The sequence below is a fragment of the Pantherophis guttatus genome, chromosome 2, assembly GCF_059756535.1.
Source record: "Pantherophis guttatus breed Tessera chromosome 2, ASM5975653v1, whole genome shotgun sequence".
Lineage (NCBI taxonomy): Eukaryota > Metazoa > Chordata > Lepidosauria > Squamata > Colubridae > Pantherophis > Pantherophis guttatus.
The window spans coordinates 287119254-287135826 of record NC_142064.1 but is presented as its reverse complement, the minus strand read 5'-3'; positions in this window follow the sequence as shown (position 1 = coordinate 287135826).

The window sequence follows — 16573 nt, the reverse complement described above, 5'->3', positions numbered from 1 at the left end:
TGCATGCCACCTCTTGGGATTCCAAAACCCATCATCAAGGTAGGCCCTCGATAGTGTGGAGGGCCAAGACTGCGAGAGGGGGGAGTCTCACAGCGCAAGAAGCTCGGCCACTGATTACATCCAAAAAACCGAGAAGATGGAGATGACATCTGGCCGGGTCCCACACGAAGATCTAACACGTCTTGGAACAGGGAATCAGGCAACTCGGAGTGGGTAAGCTGGATTCCACTGTCCTCTCACGACAGTGGAAGGAGTCTCAAGGCATCTCGACACACTCAGAGGGTACACACCTACGCCACTCTCTCACGGTGGCTAGCCAAGATGGAGATGGCTGTGGGGAGTTCAATAGTCTATCTCCTCTGACGGTGAGATGGTAGTAGAAAAACCGGATTCCCTCAGAACCCATGACATAGTTGTCCATTCCCCAAACAGTCAAGGGGCACAGCTGAAATAGGCCAATCCATGGAGGCAGAGTAGATAATAAGCCCGGGAGAGTGCAGATGGAACACAAAGGAGATACTTGCAGCGCAAACCAAGCTGGGGATGGTGACCACAATAAGGCCTGGAAATCGGCCAAAGGACGGGAAGCGGAGGGAGCGGGAATGGCCTGAGGCAGCCCAAAAACCAGCCCTCGGCCACTCGCCAACCTCTCTATCTCCCCAGATCTTCCAACATATGGTCATTCACACCCCCAGACTGCAGTCCCAGATCTCTATAGGGGCCTCTGGAGCATTGCAGGTATAAGCCAGCAAATAGGCCAAACCCCTGCTAGGTCCAGGCAGTTCTAGATGTAAGCCAGTAGCCAGCAGATGAAGCCAACAAGCCGACAAGCCAGAAGATGAAAGCCAACAAGCCTCCCACAAATGCTATCGCTGGTAGTCACCAGCGGCCGCCCCGTCACCCCTGCCATCATCTAGCAGTTGTCAGTGCCACTGCAGCCACCATTGATGACGTCGCCGCCTCCACCAGGGCTCCCACCATATTCCAGAGTCTCTAGGGGTCCCAGAGAAGTCCAGGATCTGGGGGAAACCATCGTGTGGCCGACAGCCATCGCCGCCGTATCTCCGCTGCTGCCCCAGCTGGCACCGATTCAGGAAGAGGGAACAGGCCGCCGCTACTGCCGTCACCCTGCGGCACCTTCAATCAGCCGTTTCTTCCCAGCCTCGATGTCCCGGAGGGCAAAAACCCCTCAAGAGGCTGGGAAGAAGCCCCCCTGGCTGGGCCAGGGGCCAGGTGGTCGAGTTGGCCCCAGGGGATCCCACAATAGCCAATATTCACCCCATCCTCCGGGGGCATCTCAAGCGAGCCTCGCCATCTTGGACATGCTTATTAGTATATCCAGTACAAACTTATGGGTTTGTAATTAGCATGATATAATTTTATACTCATAAATTTCAGCTAAACCTGGGAGCATGTAGCTTAACCCATCCTCACTGCAGGAAGCCAATTCAAGCTTTTCAGACTGATGGCTACTCAGTCTTTGCATTTAGTCGTGGCAATTATGCTAACGCTAATGCTAATGCTAATTCTAACACTAACACTAACACTAACGCTAACCCTAATCCTAACCTTAACCCTAACCCTAACCCTAACCCTAACCTTAACTAACTGGTCACTGCCAGGAGTTCGATCCTGACTAGCTCTAGGTTGACTCAGCCTTCCATCCTTTCCAGGTTGGTAAAATGCCCTGAGTCTTCGGAGATGGGCAGCATTTAAATTAAATTAAATTAAATTAAATTAAATTAAATATTAAATTAAATTAAATTAAATTAAATTAAATTAAATTAAATTAAATTAAATTAAATTAAATTAAATTAAATTATTAAATGGGTACCCAGATTGTTGCTGATTCTATAAACCACTTAGAGAGGGCTGTAAAAGCACTGTGAAGTGGTATATAAGTCTAGGTGCTATTGCTATTCAGGCAAATATTGTAGAGGGGACTGAACATCTCTTATTCACTAGCCAGCTTTAAAATGGCTCCTCCTTTTAGGATGTTTCAAGTTGCTTTGAAAATTCCTGGATGTTTCAATTCTAGTTCCATCCCTTTTTGGAGAAGAATGAGTTTTGCAATTTTTCCTGGGAGAAACTGTACTTGGATCAAAGTGGAAATGTAGCAGCAGATCTGAATATCATAAATTGGTTACTTTTCTCCAAGGAAGATTCCATCGAAGAGCAACTGGGGAGTTTTGAAAGACAGAGGCTTATTATCGACCAAGATGCTCTTTCACGGCTAAAGTTGCTCAACAAGGTAATTGAAAATATTGGCAACTTTTCTCTGTCTGTATGGTTGGTGTTAGGGTCCCCTGAAAGAGCAGGCTCAGATATTTTTTTAACAGCCCATATCTGACCACAGTTATTCATGCTTTTGTTTCACCTCACTGGGATAGGCCTCCTGCTACTAGGAAGGTCATCCAAGGTGTTCAATCAAAATGGAACCACAATGAGTTGTCCGATATGAGATAATGCCTTAAACTACAAAAATGAAGGACTGAAAATGACTTTGACTCCCCCCCAAAAAATTTTTGATTCTTGAAATAATGAGACAATAAGGGTCAATTTGTAATGAAATGCTACTTAGATTTGATCTTTGGCTTGTAATCCATCTAAAAACTCCTTGAATGCAATTGTTTATCTTGATTGTCAGCTTCCTTAAGTCTTCCACTGAAAAGAAGAATTGTCCAAATTTAAGCAATAAATAAATGTGGGTCTGTCTTTCCATGTCATCTAATTGTAGTTCTAATTTTGGGAGGCAATGGAGGACAGGGGGTCCTGGAGTGCTATGGTTCTTGGGGGATGAAAGAGTTGGAAACAAGTAACGACTAACAACAAAACTGTAATTCTTCAATGGAAAGGACCTTGCCTTAAATACCTGACTTGCAGAGGTGGGTTGCTACCAGTTTGGACCGGTTTGGGAGAACTGTTAGTGGAAATTTGGCATGGTTTCCCGAAGAGGTAGTGACCTCTGGATGGCCACGCCCATTAACCGGTTCCCACTTGGTCACCCCGCCCACCCGATGCTCACTTGCCCTGCCTGTCAACCCGCTGTGCCCAACCACTACTTGCAGAATCTAGCCACGTACTTCTGCTCACCGCTGCTGGCAAAGGTAAGGCCGAAGGGCATTGGCCAGTGGGTGGGCAGGGGAGGGAGAGCTGGTGGAGGGGTGATACCAGCAGTGGGTGGTGGACCGATGCACGTGGGGAGGGAGGGGAGCATGTGGGAGATTGTGGCACCAGAGTTCTTCCTGTGCGTTTTCCCCAGCCGGCCTGGCCTGAGAAAGAGGCACATGGGAGATCTTAGCTGAAGTTTACTTGTGAGCAATAATGGCCAGGAGAGGAAGGGAGAAAGGCCAATGGTGCTCACGAGGAAACTGAGGATCCTAAGTGGGGTGGGGTCGAGCCTCCCCACCCACAACATGTTCACTTGAGGGCATTGCTGGCAGCCACTTCCTGCACCTCCCGTCCTGTGCTCTTCCCGCTGCTGCTCGGCCTCCTCGATGCACAGAGGCAGGAGGCGGCAGTTTCTTTCATTGCCTGCAAGCTGCCAGCTGCCTCTATTCTGCCGTTTACTTGTGAGCAGGTTTAGTCATGAACATGGTGCTCTCAAGTAAACTGCAGATTACAGGAAGCCAGCAGATCCCTGGTTTACTCGCTCTGATGCTCACCTGGCAGAGCGCAGACTGGCAGCTCTGTGTTGTCTCTCAGCCATTGTGTGCAGGGAACAACCTTGCAAAGTAAAGAAAAATTTCTCTTGAGTACCAGAGAGAGAGAGAGAGAGAGAGAGAGAGAGAGAGAGAGAGAGAGAGAGAGAGACAGAGAGACAGAGAGAGACAGAGACAGAGAGAGAGAGAAGAAAGAGACAAAGAAAGAGAAAGAAAGAAAAAGAAAGAAAGAAAGAAAGAAAGAAAGAAAGAAAGAAAGAAAGAAAGAGGAAGGGAGATAGAGGGATGAGACAGAGAAAGAAAAAGAAAAAGAAAGAAAGAGGAAGGGGGGAGAGAGAGTAGGGTTGCCAGGTGTCCACTATTTGAGCCGACAGTCCGCTTTTTTCACATTATGTTCACTATTTTTTTTCACAAAATAGTGGACATTTTTTTTTATTCAAAAGCTTTATGATGAAATGGTACGTAATCTAAAGCTGTACAGTCTAAGAGAATAGGAGAATCGCGTTTTGTCTTTTTTTTCATAAATTAGAATGAGACAAAGATCGAATATCCATTCAACTTGATTCTCCCAAAAAATTAATGATGAGATTAAAATAAAAATATATTATAAAATTATGTACAGTTCACATTTTTAAATTGTATTGTAACTTGTGTCGACTGACCTAAAATGGCGTGTTAAAATGTTTGTAAGAAAATATATAATTTAATTGTAATTTTTTTTTATTTTTTTACTACTTAACACCCCCCCCCGCTTGTCCGCTATTTTTTGGAAGCAGACCTGGCAACCCTAAGAGAGAGAGACAAGAAAGAAAAAGAGACAAAGAAAGAAAAAAAAGAAAGAGAAAGAAAGAAAGAAAGAGGAAGGAAGGGGGAGAGATACAAGAAAGAAAGAGAAAAAGGAAGAAAAAGAAAGGAAGGGAGAGTTTATGTTTGTGTGTATGAGAGAGACGGATTGTAGGGGCAATAAACTGACTTTGTATAAAAAAGAACACCGCTTGGGGGGGCCGAAAGCCCTACTAAGCAGGTATATACAAAAGTATGAAGGCTATTGCTTAACGTATTATAAGCCGCCCTGAGACTCCGGAGAAGGGCGGCATATAAATCGAACTAATAAATAAATAAATAAATAAATAAATAAATAAATAAATAAATAAATAAATAAATAAATAAATAAATAAATAAATAAATGGAAGAAGGAAGGAAGGAAGGAAGGAAGGAAGGAAGGAAGGAAGGAAAGGAAGGAAGGAAGGAAGGAAGGAAGGAAGGGAGAGAGAGAGAGAGAAAACGCTGTGCTATTATTTTTAATTGTTCCATTATTTATCATGTGTTAATATTTTACACTGTCCCTACACCTAGAGTGATTTTATTGCCTTTCTTTTGCCCAGGGCTACCACATATTTTTCAGGGATTTACATGTATTCAATGTCTATAATCCAGAGCATAAATATGTGTGTGTTTATTTTGTACATCAGGTTGCATAAGTCCATCTTAATATGCTATTCCTGGTATGTGGTGCTTTGTATACATACAGAGAAAGAAGCACTCTTGTGATCTTGGACTTTTAGGCTTCAGCCAGAAACATCAGCCATAATACTAATGACTGTTTTGAACAATATGCGCGAATGGCTATTTTATATGTGAAATTTATGACTCAAATATTTCGGCACCTATATTGGTTCTCACTCTCAGGAAGTTTCTCCTTAGTTTTAGGTTGCTTCTCTCTTTGTTCAGTTTCCATCCATTGCTTCTTGTTTTACCTTCTGGTCCTTTGGAAAATACATTGCCCCCACTTCTTTCTGGCAGCCCCTTAAAAGCCTGTTGCCTCTCACACTCTTGGGCAAAGCATGGGAGCCATTTCCTCCTTTCAGTGGCCCATGAAAGTACATCCATAGTATGTAGATAATAAAGTTGAAAAAAGGTGAACACCATTTTTACAGAACTATAGATACGTTGAGGCTGGGTGTGATAAGGAATGGCTGGGAGGGGAGGGGCCAGGCGAGGCACCGGTTGACGTGAGTGACATTGAGTTGGCCACACCCACCCAGTCACATGACCATCAAACCACACCCAGTGTCACATGACCACCAAGCCTTGGTATTACAGTGGTTTAAAGCACCCTGTTATTAACACAGCTGCCTGCAATTTACTGCTGGTTCGAATCTCTCCAAGGCTCAAGGTTGACTCAGCCTTCCATCCTTTCTAAGGTAGGTTAAATGAGGACCCAGTTTGTGGGGGCAATAAGCTGACTTTGTATAAATATACAAAAGTATGAAGGCTATTGCTTAACGCACTGTAAGCCGCCCTGAGTCTCCGGAGAAGGGCGGCATATAAATCAAATTTAAAAAAAAAAAAAAAGCCATGCCCACAAAATACGCCACGCCCTCAGAACCAGTAGTAAAAAAATTTACAACCCATCCCTGCTCACTTGGTTTTAGAAATATCCCTTTCCCACACAGAGTTCATGCTCATGTCCCATGGGCTGCAAGAAAACATGCCTGGCTCACCCTTTTTAAGTGACATGTTCCCATGATTTCACCTCCACTCATCCTCACTATAGTTCTAGAAACTAGGCAGTAATTGTTAGTCTTATTTCACCAGCATGGCAGCTGTATGAATTGAAAATATAAATGTAGAGATATAACCAGATAATACCTCATTTGAGGTTGACAGTCCTAGTTGGTGAATAATTTTTTCTTTATATCTTAACTGGAACAAGGATTTGGATTATTTTCAAAGGGGAGGGGCTTTGCAATATTTTATGTTTTCCTGATCTATTGCTCAGAAGTTTCTTTCTTAAGCACAGTTTCATTTTATTTTAATCAATCAATCTAATAAATAAAAATTTGTCAGATATTTTAGAATGAATTTTGTTTTTCTGCTTAGTCTCTGCCTCAGTCCAAATGTGTGGAGAAGTGTCACCCTGGATTTGTAAAACGGGCTCGGAAAGAAGAACCAATTTGCTGCTACGATTGTATTCCTTGTCCGGAGGGGACCATCTCCACACAGGAAGGTGAGTGACACCAGAGGAACTCTGGCCTACCTGTCTCTCGGTATCAGCTGCCGTCCAAAGAAGGTCTTTCTTGGAATGTGAAAGGAGAGACTATAAAAATAATATTACTTACTCTTTTCTCAGATACTGAAAAATGCACCAAGTGCCCAGATGACAAATATCCCACTGATGACAGAATCCAATGTATCCCCAAAAGAACAACCTTCCTGTCCTATGAAGAACATCTCGGCATCATCCTGGTCTCTTTTGCTGTACTCTTGTTTCTAACAACAGGCTTTGTTTTAGTCATATTCCTTAAATACCTGGAAACTCCCATTGTCAAAGCTAACAACCGTGACCTGTCCTACATCCTCCTGGTTTCCCTCTTGCTTTGCTTCTTGTCCTCCTTTTTCTTCATTGGCCGACCAAGGAAAGCCACCTGCCTTCTCCGACAAACAATGTTCAGCATCATCTTCTCAGTAGCTGTGTCTTGTGTGTTAGCCAAAACAATCATGGTAGTGCTGGCCTTCCTGGCCACGAAACCAGGGAACAGGGTGAGGAGATGGTTGGGGAAGAGCTTGGCCAACTCCATCATCCTTTCTGGTTTTGCTGGAAAAATTGTCATTTGTGCAATCTGGTTGGGAGTTTCTCCTCCGTTTCCTGATTTTGACCTGCACTCCCAATCAGGAGTGATCATCCTTCAGTGCAATGAAGGCTCTGTGACCATGTTTTATGTGGTTCTCTGCTACATGGGTTTCCTTGCTGCCGTTTGCTTCACAGTGGCTTTCCTGGCCAGGAACCTGCCTGGGGCCTTCAACGAAGCCAAACTGATCACCTTCAGCATGCTGGTCTTCTGCAGCGTCTGGATCTCCTTCCTGCCCACCTACTTGAGCACCAAAGGGAAATACATGGTGGCCGTGCAGGTTTTCTCCATCTTGGCTTCTGGGGCTGGCCTGCTGGGCTGCATCTTCTTCCCCAAGTGCTACATTATCATCCTGAGACCAGATCTAAATACTAAGGAACATTTAATGATCAAAGTTGGTATCTGATCATGAAGTATTTTCTTAGAGTCATAACACTTAATTGTTTATTGCAGTTATTATTGAGTTTGTATGCTTCTTTTGATAATTAAGGTTATTTAAAATCAAAAGAAATAAACATACAAAGAATGTAAAACTAAAGATAATCATCAAAATGTAAAATAAATTATTTCATAATTAAATAATGAATTTGTGATGAAACTAGGGAAGGACAAAATAAGAAATGAGTTAGTTATGTTAATATAATGCATCTGCAGAGGAGACAAGACTTCCCAGATTGGGGTGAGGGGGAGGGATATGACATTAACTTTCTCCAGTCCTCAACACAGTCCTCTCAGCAGTTCCAAGAAGGCTCCACATCCATTTGCTCTACTTTGGTGATCCCAAGGGTAGAGATCAACCTCTAAGTGGCCTCAATAATTCTCTAAAACAGGGGTGTCAAACTCGCTGCCCGCGAACTGGGCTGGATGCGTCAAATGCTGGCCCTGGTTTAGCGAAGGGAAAAAAATCCCGATACGTCATGTGTTGCCCCTGTGACAACATGAGTTTGACATTCCTGCTCTAAAAGGATGCAAATGATGTCTGCAAAGAGTATAGATCCTTCCATTCCCCACCATCCAGTCAGAGCTGAAGAAGCTTCTTGGATGAGAAGTGAAATGTCTTCAAAGAAAAGCAAAACAGTCCAGTTACCTCTTGAAAAAAGCACTTTTGGGACATCTCCTTACTACAAATCTCCACTTCAACTGTAGTCTCAAATGATGGTGAAATTGAACAAAATAAAACAAAATAAAGGGTGAGTAGAGAGGCCTTCGTTGCAAGGGGTGGAACTTCCATTTCACTGGGGACAGAACTTTACCTCAAATTTGGGATATTATGGGCATCAAATAAAATACCATCTTTTGTTCCTTAAGCTTTAAGTCCTGATTCTGTAGATAGCTTCAGATCCCAATGATGGAGCATCACAATGGAGATGGTTGATGAACTAAGAGGCAATCCCGCCCTCCACATATCCAGCTCCTTCCCTCCCTATTGTTTAACTATAATTCTATTTTGATTGTAGTTTTCATTTTAATTATTTTAGAAATATTTCTCTTTTAGGATTTTAATGGTATAAGTTTCCCAGAGTTGTTTCAAAACAAGATGGGTGGCAAATAAACTGAACAAACAAACAAACAAACAAACAAACAAACTAACTAACTAACTAACTAACTAACTAACTAACTAACTAACGTCTGAAACAAGTTTACCAGTCAGTGGGTGGAATCCCCTTCAGTCCATTTACCACATTTTTGGAGTATAAGATGCACCTTTCCCCACCAAAAAAAGAGGGTGAAAATCTGGGTGCATCTTATACTCCGAATGTAGCCCTGCCCAGCTTCTCAAATGGAGGTTTCAGAGGCTGAAAAAAGCATCAGAAAAGAAGCTTCAGAAAAGAAAAGCCCCCAAACAGAGCTTCAGAGGCTTTGTGAGATTTAAAAAAACAGCAAACCCCATAAAAAGTGAAACAGAGAACATGAACAGGTAAAAAGCAGATTTATTGTAAGGATATATGTATCCCATAAACTTTTGTGAAAGGATTCTCCCATGAAGGAGAGAGAACGTCTTATCACTTTGGTTACATGGTTTAAATGCAGTTTCAGACGATCAGCAAAACAATTAGAATGCCCCCACCAGATATTGTTTTCAGTTGTTATATAATGTTTTGGCTTTCTTCACATGTTCCGCCCTGGAGTTCCCCTCCAATATTACCCTCTAAAAATACCCTCTAAATATGTATTCATAATTGTTTGTTATTGTTCTTATTAATTGGACACTTAGTCTCTTCCTCCTTTTTCAATGGAGCTTGGGTCACATATCCAGCTCCTTCCCTGCCTATTGTTTAACTATAATTCTATTTTGATTGTAGTTTCCATTTTAATTATTTTAGAAATATTTCTCTTTTAGGATTTTAATGGTATAAGTTTCCCAGATGGGTGGCAAATAAGCCAAATGAATGAATGAATGAACGAACAAATGTTTGAAGCAAGTTTACCAGTGAGTGGGTGGGATCCTTTTCAGCCCGTTTAAAAAGTAAGAACATCACATCTTTCCAAAGTTGTAAAAACTTTATTTTTTTGCAATCTTTTGTAATATACAGCAAAGATGTGATTTTAGAGTTGTGGTTGGAAAACTTTATAAATGCTTTGTGAAAGTGATTTAAAGCAGCGGTCACCAAACTTTCAGACCTCAGGGACCACGAAATTCATAATTTTAAATCCTGCGGACCACTAATATGATCTGGCTAATGACTGGCTGGGTGGGCATGGCTAGCTGGTCATGTGACTCGGTGGGCATGGCCAACTTAATGTCATTCACACTGAGGGGTGCCTAGCCGGCCTCTATTGCCCTCCCCTCCCAGTCACTCCTCACCTGCCTGCCTGGACTCCTTAGGGCCCTAACAGGAAGCAGTTGTTGGAGCTAAGCAGCCACCATAAGAAAGAGTTGGCAAAACGGCTGGCTCAGTTCAAATTGGATCTGGCCAAGAAGGAGGATCAGCAGAAGCACCTCACTGAGGACCACGAGCATAGGCTTTCCAAGCAGAGGGAAGACCTGCGGGAGTTCAAGGCCAGGTACTGAGGTCTGGAGGCTCAGCTGGCTGACATGGTCAGCCAGTTCCAGGCCATGATCCACTCCCACTGGAACAAGGCCCTCCGGCTCTTTACCACCAGCAGTGCTTCCCTCCAGCCTTCACCCAAAGCCCTGCACCAGGAGACTGAATCAGACCCCAAGTCAGAATTTCTGCCTCCCTCTGCCCCACACAAGTGGACCCTGAAGGGGGAGACTCTCTGCAGCAACGCAAGCGTTCATTACATGTATCCGGCCCAGGGGCCATAGTTTGAGGACTCCTGATTTAGTGCAATATAACAACCGCAAATAATTTTTCTGCGGACCACCAAAATTTTCTCACGGACCACCAGTTGGTGACTGCTGATTTAAAGACTATGAAGTTAATTACAAAGAATCTTTGGTATGGGGAAAATCTGTCTTGATTGCTAATCGATTGAAAAACAAAACCTTGAACGTTGATTACCAGAATACAAGATGACTACTTGAAAGGAATTGTGTGTTTTATGGGCCGGTAAAGTGCTTGAAGTTTTTAACATTTTACTTCAACCAGAAATTACTAGTGAAGGCAAACAAATCCTTTAGGAGACAACCGAAGTGGATTTACTGGAGTTAGAAATGCACTTGGATGACCATTTAAAAATTGAGCAAGACATTGTGGATTACCCTTACAAACTGGAATATATACAGATTTTTTGGGAGTTATTCCATGGAAACTACAAGTGGACTTAAAGATAATAAGAATTTTGAAAAGAAGAAAAGATGATAGAAGAAAACAGGAATCAGATTTATTTATTTATTTATTTGATTTAAGAATGGTTGGGAGAAAAGAAAGGAATATAACATATATACAATACATACAATATATACTCATATATATATATACGTATGCATATATGTGTAGATACATATACATACAAATATATACATATACACATACATATAAACACACAAACACACAAACATATTATATATATATATATATATAATTTATAACACAAAAGACTAATGGGCACACATCAAGGACCTCACCCACACAGGATGCTACGAAACAGCTGACTAATCACAACCTAGCTCAACCGAAGTTGGTGGGGTGAGGGGGGGAGGGGAGGGGAAAGAAGAGGCTCGGTGGAGTGAGGGTCTTCTGATCCCTGTGATGGTTGGGAGGGGCAAGGGGTGTGAGAGAAGGGGATTTGGGGAGTGCCCCCGCTGCATTCAGCCAGCGGCGTGCTCCGGCCCCCTGGCCTCATTCTGCTTCCCCGGGGGTGTAGGAGAACGGAGCCCTGGACTCCGGCTTTGTATTTGAATGCCAGGTCCGTGGTGAACAAGGCCCTACTCGTCCGAGATTTAATTGATGAGGAAGACGCGGACCTGGCATGCATTACGGAGACCTGGCTAGGGCTGGAGGGAGGTGTCCCTCTCACTGATTTATGCCCCCTAGGCTTCCGTATGCTTCACCAGCCACGACTCCAGGGTAGGGGCGGGGGGGGGGCGGTTGTTATTAGAGAAAGCCTCAGTCCCAGGGAGGTCACTGTTTTCTCAGATAGGTGGGTGTGAATCCCTCCTTTTGATGTGGGACCCTGGAGTTCAGTCGGGTCTGTTGGTTACATACCTATCTCCCAGCTGCGTAGCCTCAGCCCTGCCTGCACTGCTAGATGTCCTGGCCAAGCTGGCGATTGAACTACCCAACCTTCTGGTTGTGGGAGACTTCAATTTACCATTGGCCGGGGAGACATCTCAGTCAGTCCGGGAGTTCATGGTCTCCATGATGGCCATGGACCTAACTCAGGTTTTGCAGGGCCCAACTCATAAGGGAGGACACACACTCGACATGATTTTTCTCTCTGGACAGTGGATAAATGATCGTGGTAGGGGAAACTTGTCAATCTATCCCCTGTCATGAACTGATCATTCCCTCCTCAGGCTGGACTTTCTCTCCGTCATCCCCCACTGCTGGGAGGTGGAACCAACGAGACAGTTCTGCCCCAGGCGCCTGATGGATCCAGAAGGGTTCCTGATGGAGCTTGGGCCATTTCCCGCTTCCTTAACCCGCGGTTCGTCCAAGGCCCTAGTCGCGGCCTGGGAACAGGCTGCGGTGGGGGCCTTGGATTGAATCGCGCCTTTGCGGCCTCTGAACCGACGCAGATCCTGGGTGGCTCCATGGTTTACCGCAGAGCTCAGGGAAATGAAGCGTTGGAGAAGACACCTGGAGGGCGGTTGGAGATCCTCCCAATCCGAATCTGACCAAACACTGTTAAGAACCCATATTAGGTCTTATCTTGTATACAAACACCCATGAATATATATATATGTGTGTGTGTGTTTCTTTCTTTTTCATAGGTTTTATGTGTATTTCTCTTTAGCCAGGTTCCACCTATGTAAACCAAGATATTATGCAGCCCTAGTTCAGTGAAATCACAATTCACAATTCACTATATATATGTGTGTGTGTATACACACACACACATACATACACATATATACCATACACACATACACACACATGTATATATATAAATTTGGGGCAAAATTCTCCAGTTTCCCACATTGTCCCATCTTCAAAGTTTGGAGTCACAACTTTGAGTTCTCCCTTTGAGTACCTCCTATTGACTCATTCAGGGCTCAGATGCTTCTCTTCCTTGCAATTGTCCAAATTATAGTGATTTTGTTGTTTTCATGTTAGGACCCTAGAGACCTTTCTGCAAACTTTCAGAACATTTTACGCAAACATGTCAGAAATTGGTTTGCTATCAATACCAGTCTCAGAGCAAAGTCTGGTGGGGTCTATATTATCAATACTAGATGCATAAATGACTCTGGAGACGGAAAGGGAATCTGGAGCTGGATTTCAGGGCAGGCAGGTGCTGTGTTTATGTTTCTTGGATGGGCTCTGACTGGATCTGAAGCTACTTTCCTGGAAGAGGTTTTGGTTTCTTCCACCTCTTCATCTCATCCATTGTTAAAAACCAGGTGCCACTGAGAAGGCTCAAATCATGTTGCTACTGCTTCAACTTCTCCTGCTTCTGTGGCCAAGGGGAGCCTGTGAGATACGCAAAGCCAAATGCCTCCTGACTCTGGAGCAGGGTGAAGTGGACCCAGACAATCACTACAAGTCAGGAGATTATTTCATTAGCGGCATAATTTCTGCAAGGGACACTAAGTTTGAACCATTAAGCTTTGAGCGAAGTCCTTCAATCAAGTTCCTTGAGTAAGTCCTGCACTGCATTAGAGCCACTCCATTTCCAATGAATGTCTACAGTTCCAGTTCTCCAAAAACACCAGGTGCTTTCTCTCCTTTCTCTGCTCCTTTTGCTTAGTTACTTTCTGATTCTGTCTTCTGTTGCATACTGCAAGTGACGAAGATCATTGTGAGAAGTAAAATTTTAGAAACCCAATCACAATGTTTGCCCCATTCCATTTCCTTTCTGTCCTATGAGCAGAGCTAGAATGTAGACACAGAGGAACAAAAGGGCATCTCCCTTCCACCTCAACCCTCAGCTGAGCTGGACTCCGAGGAGGCCTGATCCAACCACAGAAGACTGCTGTATTTTCTCTTTGCATCAGATATGCGATAGCGCCATTCTTGTTTATCCACACCAAAATTTACTCCTAGGTTCCAAGCATCCCAATTAAGAACATAGTCATTCAGAGAGTTTGCAAATATTCTCATTCTCATTCAAGAGTTCATGCCAGGGATCTAACAATGAAACATTTTAAAGAAATGAAAACATCTCTATTATATTGGTTGGGTTGTTGGATATTATCACTATTATATTTGTTTGTTTATTGGAATTCATAGACTGTGTGACTCTAGATAGCTTACAATTAAAAGAAAAAAAAAGACAAAACAGGAAAAGACAAAAAACCAAACCAAACCCAGAAACAACAACAATAACAACAAATCCAACAAATGTCCATCCAATGTGGCTCAATTTTCACTCTGCCTCAGAGGTTGGCAGAATAATCTGGTCTTTACAAGCTTCTAAACATTATCCAGATTGAGCCATTCTCAGTAGGTTTGGTCCAATGCCACAAATATTTATCATATGAAAAATGTACAAGAAATGTAATAAATGTTTTTTTAATGTAATGAGTGGATGAAAAGTACAGTATTATCAGGAAAGAAAGTTGTATGTTATATTCATCTTTTTTTTTTTTTTGCATCTGCAGTCCATCATCCAATCATTATTGGAAATTTCTGCCCTTCCTTTTTGCCACTGAGGAGATCAACAAGAATGTCCATCTCTTGCCTAATATCACTCTGGGTTACAATATTTATCAAGTTTTCTTCAAGGTACAAATGACTTCAGATCCGTTGTTGGATCTGCTTTCGGACGGGGAGGCCAATGTTCCCAACTACAGATGTGGACGGCAGAGAAACACGGTGGCTGTTCTGGAAGGGGCCGAGTCTGGCATCTCCATCCAAATTTCAACCTTGTTGGGCACCTACAAAATCCCTCAGGTATGTCTTTCTTGGAGGAACTGTTAGAAGATCAATCAGAATAGAGCTGGAAGGGACTTTGGAAGTATTCTAGTTCAACTCCCTTCTCAAGCAGGAAACTCTATGCCATTTCAGATAAGTGGCTGTCCACTCTTTTCTTAAAAACCTCCAGTGATGAAGCACCTACAACTTCTGGAGGCAAGTTCTGTTCCACTGGTTAATTGTCCTCACTGTTAGGAAGTTTCCCCTTAATTCCAAGTTGCTTCTCTCCTTGATTAGTTTCCATCCACTGTTTCTCGTCTTGCCTTCTGGTGCTTTGGTAGATAAGTTGACCCCCTCTTCTTTGTTTATGTGCAATTTTGAATCAAACACCATCTCCTTGCCTCCAGAATGTTCTGTGAATGCTCCAACACTGGAAGTTTTTAAGAAGAGATTGGACAACCATTTGGTTTCCTGCCTGAGTAGGGCTTGCACTAGAAGACTCCAAGGTCCCTTCCAATTTTTTCCAACTTTTAATTTGACATTCTGTTAATCCTTTTCAGATCAGTTACAATTTGGCTTCCCGGATTCTGAGGGATAAAACTCAGTTTCCTTTCTTCTACCCGATGCTCCCTGCGGAAGGAATCCAGTACCCAGGGATGGTCCAGCTTCTCCTCTATTTCAAGTGGACCATGGTTGGTCTTATTGCTCCAGAAACTGACCAGGGGGAGAGGTTCATGAGGACAATGTCTTCTTTGATGTTAAGGAATGGCATTTGTGCAGTTATCTATCAAAGCTTTCCGCTAAATCTGTATCGGCTAGTTTTAACCCTTAGCAAATATTACAAGTGGAGAGAAGTCAATGTCGCCGTTTATGGTTCAGAGATAATTTCCTTCCATTTTGGATTGTCGATTCTACAAACAATACTTCAACATTTTCAGGGACCTATTGTAGGGAAAGTCTGGATCACCACAGCACACTGGGACCTGAGTCTCGAGTTGATGTTTGCTAAAGTGTCCATTAAATACATTGGTGGGCTTTTTTCCTTCCTAATACAGAAAACGAAATGGGCGAATTATGATGCTTTTAGTCTCTTTGTTGACTCAGTATTAAACTTTTCAAAGAAAACCTTTACATGTTCCTCCACTAAGGATGACTTTTCGGTGAAAATCTGGAGGCGGTGCAGACAGAAAGAAGAACTGGTGGCTCTGAGGGAAGAGGAGATGGATCGGATCCTGGCTATGGACAGTTATCTCACTTACAGCACCATCTGGGCTGTGGGCAGGGCCTTAAATTCAGCTCATATCTCCACATTCAAGAGATCGGCGAGGCACCGAGGCATAAAGGTAGAAGCTCCAAGACTGATGGCTTGGCAGGTATTTCGCTTCAATCAGGCATGTACAGTATCTTCTGCAAATGGGTATCAGTTTTGTAAGTGGATGCCTTGGTTACGTATTTGGAAAAATCAAATTATCCTGAAATATAATGAAACTCAGATCCAACTCAATTGCAGTCTATCTTTGCTTTCTTTTTCTTTTCCATTCCCCCGATCTGTGTTTTTGTAATAATTTACTCTTTTTATTTTTTTTAAAGAAAATACTATGATTTTTTTCTTTCATTTGTATCTTATGATTTATGATGAATGTATTTTTATGATGACTATAATCATGACCTATCACTTATAGCTTTTATGTACACTGAGAGCTTATGCACCAAAGACAAATTCCTTGTGTGTCCAATCACACTTGGCCAATAAAGAATTCTATTCTATTCTATTCTATTCTATTCTATTCTATTCTATTCTATTCTATTCTATTCTATTCTATTCTATTCATTTGCGATAGGGAGAAAAAGGAGA